Source organism: Vicugna pacos, chromosome 14 (genome assembly GCF_048564905.1).
Source record: "Vicugna pacos chromosome 14, VicPac4, whole genome shotgun sequence".
In the NCBI taxonomy this organism is placed as follows: Eukaryota; Metazoa; Chordata; class Mammalia; order Artiodactyla; family Camelidae; genus Vicugna; species Vicugna pacos.
Genome location: NC_133000.1, coordinates 49,496,692 through 49,518,917, shown reverse-complemented (window position 1 = coordinate 49,518,917; position 22,226 = coordinate 49,496,692).

Here is a 22,226-nt window from a genome sequence, read left to right as displayed (position 1 = left end):
ATTTAATAAACCAGGTTCATGTACTTATAATTTTGGGCTCCTGGAGAAAGTATATAGAGGTAGAATTAGGATCTTTAGGGGAACAAACTGATGGTTAAATTGTACACTTCCTTTTTCTGTGGGTATTTATGGAAAAGAACTTCTTCTTAAGGTCTGGGAGGGGTTGGGGAGGTGGTTTTCCAGTGGACCGGGCTCCCGAGGAAAGCAGAAAGGAATGGAGTCCTGAGAAATGCACGTTCAGTGCATTCAAAGACTTGATTTCCTTGGTCCATTGAAGTCGATGAACACACTGTCATCACCCGGTAATAGACTAAATTCTTTCAGTCCCAGCACTAATTCTGGGAGTAGTTAATATACTGGTACTTGAAGAATTTTTCTTACTAAGTAGGATGCTTTGCAGAAGTGACCACAATTGGGATGGAGGTGTTGGATGCATGAAGGGCTGATGTTGGTGTAGGAGCTCTGTTTGAGAGGCTGGGAGAGGAATTGTGCGTAAAACACGCGGAAGCTAGCACAGAGGTAATAACTTTCGACGACTAAAATGCTGTTCTAATTTTTTAACCTACAGACTGGACTTCACACTCCTGCTTCATTTTTTTTTTTTTTAATCTCGTGAGCTCCCTATGGTTGAATGACAATGTTAAGACCTTCAGGACAGTAGTCCTGGACAGGACCGGGTCACTCTGCCCTCTGCCAGCCTCCTCCGCTCCCCCACCCCAAGGGAAGAGGAGGGAGAGGCTATCTGGGGCCACCCTTGGGGGGATAAGTCTAGCTTCTCACGAAGCCTCTTTGCCAGAAAGGCTTGGACTTCTGGGGCTGGAGCATTCTTCTGTTTCTTGTGGGTGTCCATCTGCTCTGAATTCTGCCTTTTGTGGTTTGGGGTTATTGATGATTATCATGGGAGGAGACAGTGTTTCTTCTCCGAATCGAATGCACGCAAAGAACACCACATGATTCACAAATACTTGGCTTTGATTTGTTGAAATCGCAAGTCCCAGAGTACAGCTCTGGGGAAGGTGGGAGGAGGGCAATCAATCTTTTTCCTCCAATAAGCACTGGTGTTACTAGGTGCGGCGACTCACTCTATGACCCGATCTTTTGCTCGGTGGAGATTACATATTAATGTTTTGAGAGAGCTGGAGAGATGGGGTTGAGCCATCTGGGGAGAGACACGAGAGGATTTGCCTGGACTTAAAAAGGCTGGCTCTTTGAAATACTCCGAGTTTTCCAAAGCATCAATTAGCTCAGATGAAAATGTAAATCAAAGAAAAACTTTCTCAATCTTTTAAAATATAAATTCCTAAGTCCGTTTCCTGGCCCATCTTTTAGGTGTCCCCACCCCCACTTCCCCCTGTGAGCGTGATGGTAAGTTACAGTTTTAAGTTTATCTATTATGTTAGGAGGATGGCTTTCCAAAGAACAAGAACAGCAGCAAGAAACCCTGTGATTTTAAACATACATGTACTAGAAAGCTCTTGAAGAGAAGCTTAGGATGGGGTATACAATTATTTAAATTTTTATATAGGTTTTTTTTTTTAACTCAAACACTAAAATCAGTTGTAAGATTCAAATATAGTCTCTACACTTAATAATTTTGTGACTTTGAGCAAGTTGATTTCTCTGAATATCCTTATCCTCGCCTGTAAAAGGAGATGATAATGGAACCTATTTCCTACTGTTGTTTTGAGGGATAAATAAGATGACAAAATAAAATGCCTGGGTGCTGTCAGGCACCTGAGAACTTTTTTACAAAATATTAGCTATTCTTGTAACTGTTGTCATCATTATATCTGTTCCCCAGCTGGGTTTTATTTTTGTTCTCTATTCTAGAATTTTCTGTGTTCAGATTATCAAGAAGTAAATTGAACTGAATTGATCATGGATATATTTTCTTGTTCAGTTTTTAGCTGCAAGATTTGCTGTGACCCACACTGTCTACGTCCACAAATTTCTGCTCTGCCACTTTGCAAATCATTCACATACATAGAAACACCCTGGAATGCTTGTCGCCTACACATACTAACATCTCAATTTGAACAATTTGCTTATTTTTTCTTGTTTGCTCAAAATTCTTAATTTTTAAAGTTTTTGTTTCTGCAATGCAATCTTTCAAATGAGTTTGTTTTCCATCATAGTTTTATGGGATCTATAATGAATATTTAATTGCTTCACCCTTCTTTCATCTGAATGCTATTAATTAAGCTTGTGTATGTTTCCCTTTTCCCTGGTGTTCCCGGAGCAATCTTTTAACTCATAGCTACTTTCCATTTAAAAAAACCAATCTTCAGTTCCTCTTCTTCCTCTTTCTGCTTTCCCCTGCCTGTCTTTTTTTTTTTCTCCAGGCCCCAAAGTGAAGCCTTGAAAACTCTTTGCCTCTTGGCTGCAACCTGCTGGGCTGTGTCGGGGCTCTCCCATCATGACAGAGTGGATCGCCAGAAACTTGTCCTAACACACTGCTCTTCCTTGTAATCCCTTCCCGTGTGGGAAGCAAACCGAGTACATTCTCTGCCTTCCTTGGGCACATAATTACTTCCCCTCGTGCGGCAGAGCTTCCTGTAGGACAACCAGAGAGCAACCGTGTTCAGAAGCCAGCTGACAGGAGAATGCCTGCCAGCATCCTCCTTCTATGAGGCTATTATGTTCGAGGAAGGCTTTAGCAGCCCAAGCATCAGCTTTCAAATGCCAGGTTCAAATTCTGACTTGGCCTTTTGTCTTCACATAACATTGGAGTAATGCTGGTGTGGCTGTGTGTTGGGCGGGGAATTGCTAAGCAGGAATACTGCTGCAGCAACCTTTCAAATGACCCCAGGGCCCAGGGAAATACTGATATTGTCTTTGTATTATGGACATCATAGCTGTCCCCCAACCGAGAAATAATTTTCCATGCATCTCAGAACTTTATGTTTTGGGAGAAACTCTTTGATGTTTCTCCTGCATTTTTCTTCCATTAAAAATGGGGATAATGTCAGTTTTGCCAGTTTCTAAACAAAGCTGGGGGCATCCCTTAGATATTTCTAACGTTAGCAAGATACAGAATCAGACAAATGCTTTTGCGATCACTATTAACTGCTGATTTATGTTGCTTTGTGACATACCTCTTCACTTTCACATGGAATTTTAAAACTTGTATAAGGTCATTGAATATATAGCTGGGGTTTGAACTTAGCCTGTGTGTGATCTTTCTATCACTGCATGCAATTCCTGACACTCTACTATGGAAAGATAGCCCCAGATTCTTGGGAAACTTTCACCAAGTCTTGGGGTCACTCAATATCAATCCTAGCAGGGAGCTGGAATCCAGAAGGCAGCAGCTCAGCTGAACATGGAAAACATCTGAGTCAGGGATTCTTCTCCTACTCCGAGCCCTGCCCTTGCTAAAGACTGCAACTACTTTTATTTGCATTTTAGCCTTTAAGTTAATTAATGGGAATTAATACGTGTGTAAGAACTTCGGAAATTTCCCAAAGGCTCATTATAAATTTAGTGTAAAAAGAGCAGTGGATATTTTTTTAAAGATAGGGCTCTCATTAAATTTTTAGGTTATTAATAAAAACATTTTTACCAGGGCAAGTTTAGTGTGAATGCTGGGATGAAGATTTCAGTTAACACACTTGAGCCATATTCAACTGATTTCAACAAAAGAAGCCATATAGGGTGTGTGTGTGTGTGTGTGTGTGTGTGTGTTAGAGTGGAGGGGAGGGAAGGGAAGGCCGGTAGTGAGAAAAATGAAAGGATGCCAGAAAAGCACATATTCATAATTTTCTTCCATTAGGAAACAGGTTCCCAGTTTAACTGTTTGGATTATTTAATCATCTAAAATCTCCTCTGCTACCACAGGATAGAGCAGAGAAAAATGGCACTTAGTATATATAAAAGCAGAACTGAGTGTCTGCTTATTTGGAAATTTATACCTGTTTATTCATTTATGATCACCAGCTAGGTAGCCTGATCAATGATAATAGGAAATCTTTATGAGGAACGTGGTGTGAGCCAACTCCACTGTTTCCGCAGAGAGTAAGTGCACAAAGGTAAATCTTAGTACAAACAGGAAAGTGGCTTAACTTTTGTATGCTCTTCCTGACTGTCTTTAAATACAGGCTTATCCTGGCTGGACCTCTGTGGGCTTTCCTCTGGCTTAGTATCCCACTGTTTAGAGTCACAAAGTGCCATTCTCCCATTGCACATGCATCCTTTTTGTGTACTTCAAAAGGTCATGCTGGATACGCTTGCAAACCCTAGTAACTATAAGTCACTCCTTTGCCAGGCAGCTGGTCCTGTTATAAGACAATAGAGAAGTGATAGATCTTTGTTAGAGCACACCTCACCTGGGGGCGGACTCTCCTCCCCTCAGCTCCCACCCAAGCACCCAGCCCTGTGCTCAGAACAGTCTGGTGGGGACCATCACAGTTGTTACACAGCACTTTCAAAATACTGGAGGAGCTTTGGCTCTCTCATCTAATTTATCTTCCTGGGTTAAATGTGGTGGGTGAAGAGAAGGGAGGAATAAGGGTGATGTTAGCAGTTGGGGGAAGGGCCATTTGCAGATAGGAAGACTAGGAGAGGAATAAGATTGGGAGGGGGAAATGGCAAGAATTCTCATTATGGACATGATAAGTTTGCAATGAGTCCATGACAAGAACACAGAAAACTAAGGAAACAAACAGTTATGATCATTTGAATGGCCAGAAATAATGAAAAATATGCAAGGTAGGAAAGGTAATCACTGTTTATCCCTCAACTTAGCCTTGAATGGTACATGGAGTCAAAATAATGTCCATGCTGAGCATTGATCTAATCAAGCATTTAAAATAACTATATTGGGAGGAGAGGGTGTGAGAAGTGGGTGTTTGTGGATGATGGAGATGAGGATGGAAAGAGTGTTTGGTGCTAATCTTCCATGTGGGAAGTCAATAGATAATGTTTGGAACTGAAAAAGTCAAGAAATAGAACATAAATATGTCATTTAGAAATATGGAAGTAAATACTAACAGAGTCAGCTGCAAATGTTAAAAGTAGTTGCCTCTGAAGAAGGGGAAGTTGGAATGGTAGGAGATAAAGGCTAATGACAGCAGATTGTCAACAAAACTTGTAAACCTGGGTGACTCTTTAAAGTAGGGGCATACACAATTTTAATAAAAATAAGAGCTTAAAAATTTTAAGAGAACCAACCATCAGGACAGTTAACCCTACAAGCATATCTAAATCCCACGGCGAACCCAGAACTGGTACAAGGCTAAAAAGAGGGAGGCTGCCATTGGGAGTTCTCCCACAGTATCATAGCCCATTTACTTCTGATAGTAGTCTGCTAGGATAGATATTTGTGTTACCATTTTACAGATAAGGAAACTGAGGCTTAGGGAGGTGACGATTCATCCGCTCATTCACTTATTCAATATATATTTATGGATTGTCTCTTCTGCACCAACCAGACTAAAAACTGGCCATTGACTTTTTAGACTCTAGGGTTTATATTTTTCCCTTATACCCTCCTATCTCCCGTGAAAACAGATCTCCTAAATTAGAGAAATTTCATGGAAAGACTCTTTTAAAGAATATGATTTTAAAGGGAATGAGAGGTTTTAAAAATATATAATTCTGACTATGCAAGTGAGACTAATTTAAGTGAGAAGGAAATGAGATTGAAGATCAGGGGACCCAAAATAGCTACAATATTAACTCACTCATGAGCTCAGATTTTTTAATGTACCGAATAAGACAGAAAGAGCTCATGACCAAGAAGAAGTACAGAAGAGAGGTGCAAACCTGTAAGATTTGAGTCCGAATGGTTGTGGAACAATGCAAGGTAAAGTTTTATAAATATTCAAAATCACCACAAGTAACTAGAAAGATTGTGGAAAGGGAAGGTATGTGTCTGCTCTTCATTGATGTTATGATATTAACAGATATCAAAGAAAGAGCCAACATTTTCTTAAATTCAGTTTGTGTCTGTTTTCTTCATCAAGGGCGATGGTTTCTAAATAGAAAAGAATAAAATATATTCCTGAGAGGTGGTTGAAGCCCAAAGCATAAGAAGAGATAGTGAGTTAATGCTTTGAGAATTTATAAAAATTTAAATAGGTTTAGTTTCCCAAACCCAGTAGAATTGTAGGTTGTTGACGTTTTCTGTACTTTTGACCATCTATGAAAATCAAATGATTCAACCCGGAGCCCTGGGACACAGGAGTTATAATAAAATAGTGAGCAAAATTGTAAAATGCTGATGTATTAAGGCTCAAGATATAAGAAGCATTGGCTGGCTAGAGCTTTAGCTGAGAGGAAAGGTGGCTTCCTAGAAAAGACATGAATTCCTTAAACACCAGGTATGAGCCACCAGAGCTTCGAAGGCATTGACAGCAGAGCTGGCCCCTTTGGATGGCAGAGCTCTTCACCAGAGCACTTGGTGGCCTCATGTTCATGGTTGCCCCTTTGGCTGTCTGCGGCTACAAGATGACCAAAATGGTAGAAGCACCTTGGTAACCAGGAAGAGGAGGAGTTTCTAGAAGAAAGATGAAAGCCCTTTTTGGGAATTCCCGGAGCTATTTCAAAGGAATTTGAAGAGAATTGAAATTCTTAAGAAATTGGTGGGAACAGAGCAAAAACCATTCTATTTTGTCACTATTGTTACAGGTCAAATCCATTCTTCTTGGGTTTTCAGAGACATTATTGACCCTGCTGTAAGCCTGTGTTGCTGATAGCTGATCTGTATTAATAGTCCAGGTAATTTTTACGTTTGGACAGTGCATTCTTATAGGATATTTTGATCCAAAGTGATGAGTTCCTAATGGTAGACAGTTAGCCCCTGCTAGAGTATGCCTTAGCAGAGGACCATTTCCCCGTGCCTCTCATATTTCTCATAACTGGTGTTCCATCATTGCTTGCCCAGTGTTTTCATAGTGTCTATTTGGATCCTCCATCTCTTTCTCTTTATTAGGGTCTCTGAATTATTTTCTGATTTCCACTGATGCATGTCAACCGAAGTAGGAGTGTGTAGATGCACTTGTAAGGTCTAGAGAATCGTTCCCTTCATACTGTTGAAAGAGATACAAAGAACACACTAACGGGAATGACTTCATGTTTCAGATGTTTAACAAATGTTATGAGCCGGAGTGTGTATCTCAAATGTATATTTATATAGTTGAGCACCATAGGATGTGTCTTCAGGGTGCCGTTGTAAACAAGCTGTCAAGCCCAACTGGTTTATCTTGGGGGAAAAAAAACAACTCTTGTTGCAAATGCCGTTTGCAAACCTTGGAAGAAACATTCACTAATCGAATCGACTGAGCAATTTTAAAAACACGGAGTCCTGTGCTATCTGTTCAGAAATCCAAAGCTTAGGCCTTTTTCTATTTAGGCTTTGGGAAAGCTATTTTAAAAATTAAAAGTCAGTTAGTTAACAAATTGCTTCAAAATTTTTGCAACTGTTACTGTGTTTTCTTACTTTTCTAGAAACCAAATTAAATTGATTTTTAGTCAATATATAATATGGAGAGTAAGCATCAGACTTTTGGATAAAGTTAATATATTCACTTTCTCATTCTTCTGCTTTTATTAGAGAATAAGCAACCTTAAACAAATATTCTTAATTTCTATGATTAAATCTGAAGTCGTTTTCATCTTAAACGTGAAACGCTAGAATTCCTAAAGTAAAATTTTCCTGATTACATTTAATTTTAAGGCTTTTCCATGAGGAGAATCAATGGAGGAGAGGATCAACTTCAGCAGTATCAGAGTTTAGAGTAGGGGAGACTATAGCCAAAGGCAACAGGGAAGGCTTCCTGGAGGAAGGGAGATTTGAATTAGGCTTTGGAGAATAAAAAGAATATCCACAGATGGGTTCCAGTATGAGGACATTCAGGAAAGAGGGAAAACGGGGAAATCTAGGCATGTCTAGGAAATAACGGCTAAAGCGATGTAGAATAAAACGTATGTATATAAATGGTAGATCCCATGAAGGACCTCTCACAGCGATTCAGGAAAGAAAATGCGGTAGAGGCAATTTGTTCTTTTATTTATTGATTCATTTGTTTGGCTGCTGTTTACTGAGCTCCTCCTACATGCCAGGTACTGCTGTGGGCAATGTTTATTAAGGAGGGGATGTGTGAAAGAAATGACGCGAAGCCTTGGACAGAATATGAAGACATGTAGGTATCAGGTATGCAGGCGAGGATGAAGTCCTCAGGCGTTCAGAAGAAAATCACCAATATGTCTGAGAGAAAAGTGCCTTGTACTGGAGCCCAAGGAGTTAAACTAAGTCTAAATGGAAAAAAAAAAATCCTGTAGCATTGACTTCCGTTCATTAATTCAACACGGTTTTAATGGAGCCCCCTACTCTGGGCAAAGCGCCGTGACAGCAGGGGAAGGGATTCTGCCCTTCCTTCTAGGATGTGTTGCAGCAGCGCACAAGCCTGGCTGGGACGGTGAGAGCTCAGGGCATAGAGGGCGTGTGACCTCCCTTGATGGGGCAGGAAGCTCTCTGGGCTCCCGCGGCCCTCAGGCCATTTTTGTGGACATCGGCTATCTTTGAACTACCGATTTGCAGAAGTGCCAACTATTAATAGACAGTGGAAAGCAGAGTTTACTGTAAGAGGCTGACAAATATAGATCTGAGATATCATTATACTGCTAATTTCTCTTCTGCCCGCAAAAGCTTTGCTGGCCTGTGGGCATCTTCCTTTCTTTTGCTCTTCTCACTAGCGCACCAGAATAATGGCTGGGTCCCAACCTACTCTGGGTCTGTCTGCAAACAGAGGGCACAAGTTAAAAACAAATTCTGTTATCTTAGACCCAGATTCTTATTTTCATTATTTATCGTCTGACTTAAAAGGACCAAACATTTCTTCTCCATCCTTTCCTCCTCTCTCCCCTCCGAGCAGCCCAGAGCATTTGGACTTATATTTATTTTCATGCATGATTTACAAGCCCTCTCTTTGGGAATTCTGAAGCGAGGTCCTTCACTAATAGAGGATCCTGAAGTCATGTCAGGGAAAGATCTACTTTTGTTTAATGGAGCAATAAACTGGTTATGGAGTCTCCTTAGAACTTTTTTAAAAGACTGCTGTAGGCAATAGTTTGAATGTCTTCCAAATTCTGAGCCAGTCTTTCTCAGTCTTAAATAATTGCAGAGCTGGCACATTTTTGTGATTATCCCAGTGATAGCCTCCCCCAGAAACAGAGCAAAAGGCTCTTAAAATATGTTCCACACTGTGGTTCTTTACATTCATAAAGGTTAAAATAAAATAAATAGTTCAAACTTCCTGGAGTTTCAGCTACAACTTGAAAAAAATATCCGTGTGCCTCCACTTGTGAAAACGTTTAGATAAATCTCAGATATGTTTTTCAAGGGTAATATTATGGAATTTGTATCCATGAATGCAGAAACATAGTGTTGTGGATTTTTAAGTGAATGATAAATATCAGTTTATAGTTTTCACTGTAGTGTTGAATTGCTTATCTAGAGTAAGCCATGGTGGAATTATGGCTTGGGACTTTTAACCATTTTTCCCCCCATGGAACTGTTTTCTAGTGCCTCAACTTTGCCCTCTAAATTTGTTACAAAATATTCTATTTCGATTCTATTTCCTTATAGACTTCCTTGCCGGTAGGTATTTTAAAACATCATGGTAATATATTATTTCTGTGGTTTGTACTTTTTTTCATTTTAACCTTGCAGTTTAGGACTATTTTTCTGCCCTTTAATAAGGTAAATCTATTTTTCTTATCTGCTTATATAATGCTGAAGGATTTAACTTGAAGTTTTGCTTTCTTAATAATGCATTATGAAACTAGAAGGTGTAATTTACGTTTGAAGGATGAGACTATCTTTATCAGAAAATTAAATGAATCAGAAATCTGGTGTTAGTGATGATGTGAAGATGATTACACATTCATCACATTTGTTATTTGTTAGTGTAATGTAGACTTTTGAGTTATTATATACATCTGTGAAAATATTGGCTAAATATGAGAACTGGATAAGAAATCTAAGATAGTATGACATGCAAGCCTTATTTATTGACAGGTGCTAATATTTCCAGAAAAATGCTGTTTGATTAATAATCTCACCTGCTGACAAGAGGCCAAGAATTGAGAGGGATGCTGGGCATAAAATGGTAAACAAGATAAACTCTCTGGCTGGAAGAGTTTGACATCCAGTGGGGAAGCCATCATGATACTGGGGGGTGCATTTTGTGATGGGAATGTACAGGAAGCCACATGTGATTTGGAGAGTAATTCAGTTGTAGGGAAGAGCCAAGAACTCCTAAAGGAGTTCTAATAGGCATAACTCTAAAATAATCCCCAGGGAATCATGGATTTGTATGATCCCCTGCCCCTGAGTGAGGGCAAAACCTGTAATTTACTTCTATCCATGGAAGATGGCAAAGGTGATAGACTATGATTCCTTTGATTATATTATATTATATTATATGGCATAGATGGAAGGATTTTGCATGAGTAATTAAGGCTCCTGATCAGTTTAAGTGAACCAGAAGGGACATTCTCTTGGATGGGTTGACCTAATCAATTCTTTACAAGAGGCTAGAAGTCAGAGAGATTTGCCTCCTGGCACTGAGGAAGCAGGCTGACATGCTGTGAGAAGGTCATATGGCAAAGGACTGTGGGGGTGGGGGTCTCTGGAAGCTGAGAGAGGCTCCTGGTTGACTGTCAAGTCAACAAGAAAGCAGGAATCTCAGTCCTGCAACTGCAAGGAATCATATTCTGCCAGCAACTATATGAGCTTGGAAGAAGACTTTGAGCTCCAGAAAAGAATGTAGTTCAGCTGACACCTAGATTGCAGCCTGGTGACACCCTCTGCAGAGGACCAACTGGCCTGCACTAGACCTCTGACCCATAGAAACTGTGAGACGGGCAGTGTACTTTTCAGACTGCTAAATTTGTGGTCATTTGTTATGCAGCAATAGAAACCTAATACAGCTGAGATGTAACAATGGTACGAAGATGGGGAAAGAATGTCCCAGGATTTTAGTGGAGTGGCTAGAATCACAGACTTTGTAGTCAAGATTAACATGGCTTCTCCTTTAGTCAGTTGACCCTGAGCAGGTTACTTAACCTCTCATTTTTCCTAATCTGTAAGTGGGCATTGTCATTATCACCACCATCACCATCCTTCTCATCATCATCATCCCTGTCATCATCACCAGCATTATCATCACCACTACCCATCATCTTCATTTTCTTCTCTGCTATCACCCTCAGCATTCTTTCTTCCTAGTGCTATGGTGAAGATTAAAGGAACAAAGCTGTTTGATGATCTTAAACAGAAGTGTAGCACGAACAGAGCCAGGATTCTAACTTAGCCTGTCTGACCCTGGGGTCTTGTTATTTTTCCAGAATGCTCTCTTCAACTGTAATTTATATTCTCATTCTCTATTATGAGCTCATGCTTAACAACGTGATGGAGCTGAGCTGAAAATCCAGCTTCACTTTGAGCAAGAAATTAAAGTTTTAAGGCTCAAATTCTTCGTATATGAGACATGAGTTAATAGTACCAACCTGACAGGGCTGTGAGAATTCGATGAGATAATGTATATGAAATACGTAGCAAAGTACACACTTAAGAATTTCTTCAATTATTTAAGAGATGTTTATAGATTATTATTTGCAGCTTTATCATTGTATAAATGACACACCTACACGTGTATAAAAAGCTTCTCTGCATTAGGAATAGATTATGGAGGCAAATTATAGTCTCTGTAAAGATCCTTGAAACAAAGACCTGTTTTCCATGGTCTGGAATGCTTTAGGTCAGATAAATACCGAAAATTAGTTGATGTAATAGATGTTCTGACATTACCCTTCCAATCATTGTGTTTCTTATTTTTAAAAATTCTTCACCATAATTATTTCCTGTTATGTGTGGAGACAGCTGAGCAGACTGATCTATATCCCTTGGGTCCTTCTTCTCTGATTATATAATTATTTGTTCTTTGATTTTCAAGGGCTGAATCATTGCTTTCTATTTTTATAGCTCCTTTTTTTTCCTTTTTTTCAGAAGAGCTTGCCTCACTCCATGAACAGGTCCTGGTGATATTTAGTTGGCAGAAAGCAAGCTTTTTCACATAACGTGGCTTATTATTACTATAATTTTCTAACCTTGGCAATTGCCAGTGCTAATCCAGAACAAGGCGAACACGGAAAATGCAGGAAGCTATGATGAAGAATGAGGAAGCTTCGTTTTATGTCCTCAGTTTGCTTTCACAGCCCTTCCCGTGCTGCTCTGCTTGTTTTATTGGCATCTCTGCTTTCTCCCTTTCTGTCTCATTGGTACAGGCTGTGCTTATTGTTGCCTTGCAAATTATTCTTCCACTTGGCGTTTGTGGTGGCTAATTGCCTACTAACTTTCTCTCCATTCGAGTAATGAGTGGCAATTTTGCATCCACCTCCACGCAGATACCCTGCTTCTTATCATTATTACACTGCGTCTCTTTCTGTCTTATACTCTATTTGACTTCTGTGTATATAATGTCTTTTTTATATGAAGGAAGCAGAAGCCATTGATATTCATAATTATTCCATCTTTCCAAGAGCAAGGCAAAAAATGCATTCATATGGCCATTTAGATGAGGGAACTGAATTACAGTTACTAACATTTTCAATAAAGTTTGAAAATTGTGCAATTGTACAAACATATCAGTGCCTCTTTATCACTTGAGTCAGGGCAGGGAGCTGAAGTCTGTATTTGCTTTGGAGGAACCGGCTGAGATGCCTGAGTGCCTGTGGTGAGCTGGCAGTTTAGCTAGGACCCCTTTATTGGTCATCCAGTGGCACATTTCAGACTCTACACAGCTGTGCCCACTGACAAATGGATGGTACCTCCTTTTTTGGCATGATCTGGACCACAGAGAACCACGAGACAAAAAGCAATAGAGGGCAGTGTTCTTCTGCTGTAAGATTACAGAAGATATGGTGAAGTTATTCGTGTGTGGCTCAATTGAATAAGCATTTCTGCCCATAGTCCCCTGATTTTGGCCTGGAGACTCCGCAGGTATCCTCCAAAGGGTAGCTGATTGTTACTGTCATGATCACTGACAACATTGCTAGTTTAAGGTCTCTCTGAACTTCTCTTAACTCCAGGCTCATCCCTTTCTTAGCCATCTTCGTACCGCTGCCAGAAGTTTCTACTTTAAACATAAATCTATGTGCCCCCATGCTTAAAAACCATTGCTGTCTCCCAACCGTAAATAGAAGGTGATGATTAAGAGCAAGCACCAGCATTGGAGCAAGGGAACCAAACCTTGGTAACCTTGGAATAGTTATTGTACTTGAGCCTGACCTTCCTTTCCTAAAATGGGGATAATGATATTTACTGCATAGGATTTCTGTAAGGATTAAAAATATGTGCGAAGTGCTCAGTGGAGCCCCTTACACAATATGGGTTTTTAAGAAATGCTAGCTCTTAGCTATTCTTTTTTTATGGGTATGATTGATTTAAAGTCAGTATTCCTTTCAGAAAAAAGGAAAAGAATCAGGAGAGACATGTAATTTGGTCTCTTCCTCCAATCCATCAAAACTTATTGTAATTCAATTGTAAAGCAACTGTAATTCAGTGCTCTGTTTTTTCATGTGCCAGGTTATTTTATATTCAAGTGATCATGACTATTAGAAGAATATTCCATTTTTAGAATCTGATTTTAGGAGGTTGACAGAAATGTCAACATAACATGGCCAAAAAGAAATACGTAAACAATCAGATCAAAGAGACTCAGCCAGAAGAGAATCACATTCAGAGCAAGAGAGAAAAATGTTCAGAAGAAAATTAAAGAGGCTGACAACAAATTAAATATCATCAGCAAGAACATTTTTATCTGGTGCAAGCTGCTTTGAGGGTTCTGATTCTTCTTTTGAAAATTCTCACTCATATCAGTCTCTTCGTGTTTGCTGGCCTTCTTCTGGGATGCACCCTGGAATCTACCCACAATAACACCTTTGCTCGTTTCACATTTCGCATCCCCTAGCTGGGCCTTCTCTCACTGCCCCTTCTTAAGGTGCTGCTCCCAACTATACCTGTCCTTTCTACTGCCTTACTCTACATTATTTTTCCACATAGTGATTTTCACTACTCTGAAATCCTTGTGTATCTGATGCCTTCCCCACTAAAATGTGCACTGCTCAAGGACAGGGTTCTATAGACAGAATGTCTGTTTCCTCTCAAAACTGATACATTGAAACCTAATCCCTGTGTGATGCTGTTTGGAGCTGGGACCTTTGGGAGGCAATTAGGTCACTGGGATGGGAGCCTCATGAATAGGGTTAGTGCTCTTAGATCCAGAGACTTCTTTCCTTCTGCTGCCATGTGAGGACACAGCGAGAAGACAGCTGTCTTTGAAACAGGAAGTGGACCCTCACCAGACAATCTTCTAGCACCCTGACCTTGGACTTTACAGCCTCCAGAACTGTGAGAAATTAATCTTCCGGGTTTATAAGCCACCAGACTGCAGTGGTCTGTTACAGCAGCCCCAGTGGACTAAGACATCGGGGCTTTGTGTTATTCAGAGCTGTATCCCCAGTACCTGGATCACAGCTGGATGCCAGAGTGGGTATTCAAATACTTCTAGGCTGAGCAGGTGGAGAATAAGTTCAATGTTCACATCCCCAGGAAGCAATGTTTTAAAGGCCTTCTACTTTGTGACTTACCGAAGAAATTTTCATTTCACTTCAGTTTCTCATAGATTGAGACTTTTCCCTAAGCAGCTCCTAAGTGAGGGAAAACTGCTTGGATACCTATTTGCTCTGCAGGGAATTATGAAATTTGCTTAGTGCAGTTACTGGCATATAATGTTTATTAAGTACTAATAATTATTCTAAATATGATAGATGGAAAATGAGATTTCTACTCAAGAATATAGCCTGCATTACAACAGCATGAGTATACCGTTCACGAGGGAATCTCTGACCATCACCTCTCTGTCAGACTTGAAAGACCACACTGGAATTTATCAGCGTGAAAAACAGGAGGCGGTGAATAGTGAGGGCGCGACTGTCAGCACTGATAGGAGGGCATTGAGTAACACCAGCAGAGCCTCAAAGCAACCACTCCTGAGGTCCTTTCCTGCTCTGAAATGCAGAGCAGTTCTATCGGTCAGATTTTCAAAGTTCTTCCCTATGTTTCTCCATCATCCACGTCAGACAGTTCCCAGCTGTGAGGAGTCAGGAGCAGAGGTTCCTGATTTAGTTCTGCCACTGTGTGCACATAATTAAATACCACTTAATCTTCTGGTACCTCCATTTCCTCATCTATAAATGGGAATAATGCTAGCTGCCCAACAGCAGCTCAGAGGAATGTCGTGAAAAGAACGGGGATGGCGGCATGAAAGTGTATTGACAGATGTAAGCACGAGACTCTTTAAAAAGCGGCACTTAGCACAGCGTGTAAGCCCCTCTCTGGCATCACCAATAGAGACAAAGAAAGGGAAAAAAAACCCACCTCTGCTATCATTTCAAAAGGCAGTCTTAACTACGTCAAGGACATTCAAGAACTATATCCTGGGTTAAATATTAGCTCTACTGGCAGAGTCTTCAAACTGTCATTTGGTATCTACTTTAAAAGTATATATAGGAATGACAGATTACAAAGGAAAAAAATAGGACCAAGACCAAGAGAAGAAACAAAAGAAAAGCGACTCTGTGAATATAGACATGTCTCAATCTGAGCATATGGTAGCTAAAAAAATCCTCACAAAACATTCCTGTTTTTCAGACAGATCATCCTTTTTTTCTTCTTCTGTCTCCCCTCTCTTTCTGATTTCTCTACAGATTTCCTCAGCTTTGCAGAGGCTCTTTCTGCACATTCAACTTAAGTCAGCTTCCTACACAAGCACAAACAACCCTGCTAAAACATTTTGTTCAATGAAGGATAAAGTATATGACTTATCACATTATTATTTTTTTTGCAAAAAGCTATTATGTAAATATACAGGCTTATATGAGCTTAAATAGTCTGAGGCAAGGTTGCAAAGAAAGGGAATACATACACATCTACAGAAGCAATGCTCACAGCCACCTGGTTTTAACAGACAATTGCATACCCTCACTTAAAGGGCAAAGAAGAAACCATAAGTCTATTTTAGTGACTCCATCCTGAAATGGTGCACTTATTCCTTTTATTATATTTTCAAATAAATACATATGGGACCCGTCAGATGTCAAGAGTGGCTCAGAAAAGAGTCGGAATTAGTCACACTGGCACACAGGGCTCGGGAACAATGAATGGTGCTCTGGAAGACCCTTGAATACAAGCCTATTTGCCTCTTAATCCAAATGAATAATTAATGATAATTATCATGCTGCAGTTATTATCTGTGATAATAATATATCCGTAAGGTGAATAAATTCAATCTGCTACTATGCAGAAATGGCAACTCATAATATTCTAAAGAAATACAGATATAATTATCAGTATTAATGGTCAAGAAAAAAAAAGAGATTTTTATATAAGGAATTACAGCCAAAGGTCTAAAGTAAGGTGGAAACGAATCCTCCTGATAATATTTCTTCCACTGCCATCACCGCTGTGGGCCTGCTGTGAGGATGTTGGGATTCCTACTTTTGTGGGTAGGTTCCATTTAAGTAAAAGCTTTACTATGCACTTGTGCGCTGCAATCTGCCCATAACATTTCCATTGTCGCCTTTCAGAAAATGACTCTGGTTGAGTTTAAGGTCCTGTAGAAGTGCATGCAAAGTGTGTTAGGACAGATTGGGATGGTTGGGGCGCCAACTTGACAATTTAACACTTCAAGGGAAAAAAAAAGCAAAAAGCCAAATAAATAAAATGCAAAGTGTTGGGTTATTCGACTAGCAGTGGAGGTGGGGCAGTGCTGATGGGTGACAGTTGTAGGTGGTGGCTGTTCTTTTTGAAACGCTCTAATGACACAGAGTCAACCAGGGGAAGGGACCTGCTCCTTCCTGCCGGTTCACATCGTCATGGGAAGGCAAGCTGCCTGGCCATCATTTTATGTGTGTGTGTGCATCTGTGTGTGCGCACACACATCTCTGTGCACAGATGCACACACACACACATCCTTTCTGCAAAAGTCAGGACCATGAGGTATAATTTACATAATGTAAAAATAACCCTTTTAAAATTTATAATTTCTTCAGTTTTGGAAAAAGTATACATGCAATCATGTAATTTCCATCACAATTTGGATATAGAATCTTTCCATTACCCCTAAAACCTCTTTCACGGACCTATATAGTCAATCCTCTTTCTCACTCCCAGGCCACTAGGAACCACCAGATCTCTTTTCTGTCCCTATAATTTTGCCTTTTTCAGAAGGTTATACCAATTAAATCATGTGTAGATTTTTTGGATTTGACTTCTTTCACTTGGTGTATCTAAAATTATAAACAAGATTACACTGTATAGCACAGGGAAATATACACAAAATGTTATGATAAATCACAGAGAAAAAAATGTGACAATGAATGTGTATATGTCCATGAATGACTGAAAAATTGTGCTGAACACTGGAATTTGACACAACATTGTAAAATGATTATAAATCAATAAAAAATGTTAAAAAAATAAAATTACATGCATTGATAGTTTTCTTTTGCATTTTCTGAGTAAAAGTCCATTGTATGGTTGTAACAAGATTTATTTATTTATTCACCAGTTCATGGATATTTGGGTTTTATCCAGTTTGTAACAGTTATGAATAAGGCTGCTATAAAAAGTAACCTGCAGGTCTTTGTATGCACATTTCTCTCGGGCAAATACCAAGAAATGGGACTAAGGGGTCAAATAGCAAGTGTGCATTTGACTTTATGGCTGCAAATTACTTTCCAAAGTGGCTGAAATATTTTCTACTCCAGCAATAGTATATGAGAGTTCCAGTTGCTCTGTATCCTTACCAACATTTGGTATTGTCGGTTTGAAAGACTTTGCCATTCTGGTTAGTTTGTAGCAAGATCTCATTATAGTTTTAATTTGCATTTCTCTAATAACTAATGACATTGAACACTTTTTTTCATGTGTACATTTACCATCCATAAATCTTCTTTTATAAGTCGTTTGTTCAAATATTTTTCCATTAAAAAATTGAGCCATAGGTCTTCTTCTTACTGAGCTGTGAGAGTTTTTTTTATTTGTTTTGGATGAAAGTCCTTCATCAGACACATGTTTTGCAAATACTCTTCTCCAGTTTGGGGCTATGTCATCATTTTATAAATAATATCTTTCAAAGAGCAAAAATTCTTAATTTCTTAGCCTATCTGAATTTAGCAAGCAAAGTAAAGTGGAGTGATTATGTAGATTAAGACAACTCCCTCTTCCCAAATACATCACTGGTATTTATTGAGCACTAACTACATATAAGGCTCCAGGCTAAACCTATAAAAGCATATAAACACCAATTTAAGAAAAAAACACACTAGCAAAAGTAACTCAGTAGCTTGTATAATGTTATATGCCATATGCCATACCACACTCTGTTCTCTTGTCTTTATATACACAGTGGTAGATAAATAATTTTTCCTAGGAAAAATACCTAAAGGCATAGGTATCATCATGAAAGTGGGGTTTTCCTTTGATAAAATATAAATTTATCTAAATTCTATGATTAGTAACATCTGTATCCTTAAGATGTACAAACAGAAAATGTTAACATTACCAGTTATTTGGCATGTTTGGTATGTTAGCACTGGGAAAAGTAAACTTTTACTTACTGTTGAAATAAGTCTAAAGTATGAGAGGAATATAAGTTCTAGAGCGTGCTTAACAGCCAGATTTTTAAAAACATTCTTTAAGAGCAACACTTATGAGGAATTACTGTAAAACTTTCCAGGTATGTATGCAAAGGCCTCAGATTTTCAGGTAAAGTATTTCATGTTCTTCCTCATTACTGACTTGCTAAGCAGATGAGAAAACTTATCAAGTCCACTATTTGCAACAATGTTTAAAGGTCTCTCTTTTTATTTCTAAGTTCTTTTGTATTCATTTTGTCTTTCTTTGAATAGTTTTCTCAGAGTTCTAAAGGTGCTTTCCATCTTCCAGGAACAAAGGTTTATCTTTTTAGAAGGAGACTTTTGTTTTTTTGTCTTCTTTTTCTTTTAAAACTATATTCACATCATAATTTTGTTTAAAAGTCTAAGTGTTCAGAAATTTGAGAACATCAACAATTAATTTGTTGTCACATTGAAAAGAAAAAAGATACAGTATCTTTAAGAGATATGCTGATGAACTACTTATGTTCTGTTTTTACTTCTTTTGAGAAAAAAAAGAATCCCACAGTAAGAATGCTTATTAGATGTTGGGGAGGGAATAACAAGATTACAAGAGCTCGTTTTCTTGAGGCCTTTGCCCTTGACAATGAAAAAAAAAAAGATTTAAACATTTCTGTGGGAAAGACTGTCAGTGACATAAAGTTATGTCACTTTTTTTTTTCCAATTCTGCCCTATTTGGGCTGTTATGAAATTACTCCATTTCACTGGTTTTAAGTGACTCAGCGGAGCTGGGAGAGAGAAACATATCACTGGAATTAGGACACAGAAAATCTGACTGATTTTCTTTAAACAAGTGTATATATATTTTCCTAGTTGAGGACAAACTTCAAGTTCTTATTGTGCCTAACAAAATTAAAAATTCATTTTAGAATTGTTGATAATAATATTTCAATGTTGTGGTGCCTTTCAATTGAAGAGCCCTGAAAGCTGAGATATAGGGTTGGGTATCTGATATTTAAATATCAGCTTTTAGGAGAAAAATTGCTTTTCTCTAAATTGTTTGAATAATTGATAACTCAGTATAGAATCACAGATAATCAAGAATTGACTGAACTGGAGAACTTAAAAGAAGTCTTCCCCGTTCCTTTCTTAGGTATGGAGAAATGAAAAATTATCTTATTTTGAAAGAGGTTCAAGGGTGAGTCCTTAATCCAGTTCATTGTCTGAATCAATTATTCAATAACACTCAAAGCCAGAAAGTGTCTTGAGTCCAATGCCTCATGCCTTATACATGGGTTCGAGTCCATTCTTCTGTGGTCACTGTACTCTGGGTGGGAGCCCCTCATACACTCAAAGACAGTAAGTAGACCTCCCAAGCACTTTAGTCATCTTGGTGACAGGTTTTGAACCTGCCCTGGATTCTCCATTTCCCACCCTTACGTCAGGGTCTGTGCATCTCCATAGAAGTCTGACTGAAACTGATTAATATGGAGAAAGTGGTGCTTTTGTGCAGCCTAATATTCAAATTGTTTTGTAAACACTATAGTGTCATGTTATTAACTTACTCCGAGGTGTTTATTTACTGTGAGCTTCTCATCATTTCTTTTCTGTTTTTACTTAGCTTATTTATTTTCCAGCTTCTAGATTTGCACTTAGAAATTCCTTATTGGCTCCCCTCCCCTTCACTCCATCAGGTTACCCAGAAGTGGGATCCTATCTTTTGGTGTGATGGAAGGTACTCTGTTCTGAATGTTTGTGTCTTCCCAGAATTCACACACTGGAATCCTAACACCCAATGTGATGGAGTTAGGAGGTGGGGACTTTGGGAGTGATTAGGTCATGAGGGTGGTGCTCTCATAAACAGATTAATGTCCTGATAAAAAAGACCCCTAACAGTGCTCTGCAGCCCCTCCCATCATGTGCGGATTAAACAGTAAGCAGCCCTCACTTGACTATCCTGACACCCAAACCCTGGACTTCCAGCCTCCAGGACTATGAAAAGAAGTTTTTGTTGTTTAAAAGTCACCTAATCCGTGGTATTTTGTTTGCAGTCCAAATAGACTAAGGCAGAAGGACTTGGTGCATTGGCAGAATTTTCATTTTTTGCTGTGTAATCTTTCTGTTATTCAAAAACGCAATATGGCAATTAAAAAATTGAAAAGGCTGGAAAAGTTCCAGAAACCACTGAGAGACACTGAGAGTGGTGAGAAGGAGCCAGAGCCACAGACGGCAGCCCACAGACAGTGTGCAGACACAGGTAGGAGTGAGGGTTCCGTCTGTGGTGGAGGAATTCGGGATTCTGAATGCACGTGGCAGAGAGGTTTAGGGCAGATTAACTGGGTGGTTCACTGGTTCAAGGGCTTATTCTCTTAGATAATTTCTAAATTACAATTTCTATAACAAAGTAAATTACAACTTAAGTTCCGGATGTTGGTCTGTAAAGAATATACGCACTAAGTAAATGTTAAGAATAACTGATGTTAATAATATTTTGAAAGTTTATCTGGGAAAATATATGCTACCTCTTAAATATAAAAGCTCTGTTGGCCTGAGAAGTGGAGTCTTCTGAAAATTTGCAAAAAAGAAAAATGTTTTGTGTGAAGTTAAAGCTATCATTCCACCATCTCTGGGTGTTTTTATAAACTGGGGTCTTCATAACTGGACGTGAGGCATGTTGCCTGACATACGTGGAATGAGACTGTTGAGATCATGTTGATCCAGGCTTTATTGCTTTGAGGTAATGGATTTACCCTGATCTGCTTATGTCCTCTTATTTGGGAGAGTTCATCTGTGATCAAATAAATCTCTAAAATATCTGGCCAAAAGTAGTGGGGCAGTTTTAGATGTGAAACAAACTAAACGCATGAGAATGAAATTTAGAAGTTTATGGAATCCTTTTCATTTAAAATTCTACAGGAAGGCTTTCTGATTTGTAACCCCTTTATGGGGACCCCTGGGTTTTATACCTAATTGGACATATTAAAATACAGACATACATACCACATTTACAAGCATATAATTGCTGTATATTTTTGGCAATGGGAGATTGCCTGATGTGTGGCGCTGGAGCACTTATTCAAAGGACCATCCCATGCTTTTGTGTGTAATGGCCTAGAGAAAGATGACCTGGTTTTGATTTTCACCACGGTTGTCCTGAGTTAAAACCATGTGACAACTGAATTTGTATTTAGCTCTTTCCATCCTCCTTTCCTGACTCCCTCCCTCTCATCCACTCCACCTTATGGTCTTTGATTACTTAGTATTTTCAAGCTGTTTACTGGTTGTTAAGAATCTTCCAGGAAAGCATCACCACTCAGCCTGCCCTCTTTCCCAGGGCCCTATGTGCCTCCTCTTTTCCTCTGCCCCATCCCGGAGGATCTGCCCTGTGTCTCATTCTCAGTGTTCTTCGAGGGTGAGAGCAATATGATTTATTTATTTTTTTTAAATATGAGCCATCAAGTTCACCTGCAGTGGTTAGTAGTGTGGGAGTTTGCTCTTTCAGGATTGATGGGGGAGATACTTTAGGGTTAGAGAGTGATCTGGC